Below are 956 nucleotides of genomic sequence, written 5' to 3'. Positions count from 1 at the left end.
GATAATAATAGGCAGTTATATATATGGATTTTTTTCAATCTAGGGCCTGTTTGACTGCAAAATAAAAAAATATGGCATAATTTATTATATAGAAAGTGCAAGTGATTATTACAGAAATTATAGCATATTTTATTCCTATAGAATGAGTGTTTGGTTACTAAAAATAAAAAAATTATAGAGATCGACCGATCGGCAACTAGACCACCGGTGGACACATGGCCCGGTCATCGAGGTCGATCGGAGCATAGGTGGATCGCACGGTGTCACCGGAGGCCGGGAGCCGAACCAAGATGGATCGTCGCAGTGTCGCCCGGGAGGTCGAGTGGGCCGGTGGTTGGGTCGGGAGACCGCTTCTTCGGAAGCTTCTCCCGGACCACCCGGTGGATCGTCGGCAGTGTCAGCGGAGGCTCGATGGCCGGAGGTGAGCGAGCCACCGGTGGATTGGTGGTCTGATTCTTGGATTAAAAGAGAGAGAGACTTTTTCGATAATAAAAAAATATTCCACTCAAGAGTGGAATATTTTTTTACGCTCATAACTCTTTATATTATCTGCTAATTTTTATACTCTAAAATAAGTACCCAAACAGATTAATATGGCATAATTATCAGAAAATATTAAATTATGGCATATTGTACAGATTATGCCATAATTCTGGCTTATCCAAACAGGCCTAACTTTCTTTTTTTTTAAAAAAATTATCAAAATGATATCACTAAAACTTTATTCACTAACATAGATGTCAAAATATCAAATCCGAGTCATCCCACCACCTGGGTGCTAATTAGATTAAAAAAAAAAACGAAAATATTGGCTTTAGTTCAAGGCACCCTTCTTTTATAAAAAAAATTGCAAAAGTTAAATCTTTTTGTTTTTTAAAACCTTTATAAATTATTTTTTTTTTAAACTTATATTTTTTGAACCGCATTTATTTGAAAAAATATATTATCATTATTAT

Source organism: Dioscorea cayenensis, chromosome 6 (genome assembly GCF_009730915.1).
Source record: "Dioscorea cayenensis subsp. rotundata cultivar TDr96_F1 chromosome 6, TDr96_F1_v2_PseudoChromosome.rev07_lg8_w22 25.fasta, whole genome shotgun sequence".
NCBI classification, from domain to species: Eukaryota; Viridiplantae; Streptophyta; class Magnoliopsida; order Dioscoreales; family Dioscoreaceae; genus Dioscorea; species Dioscorea cayenensis.
Note: the sequence above shows the minus strand (reverse complement) of the source record.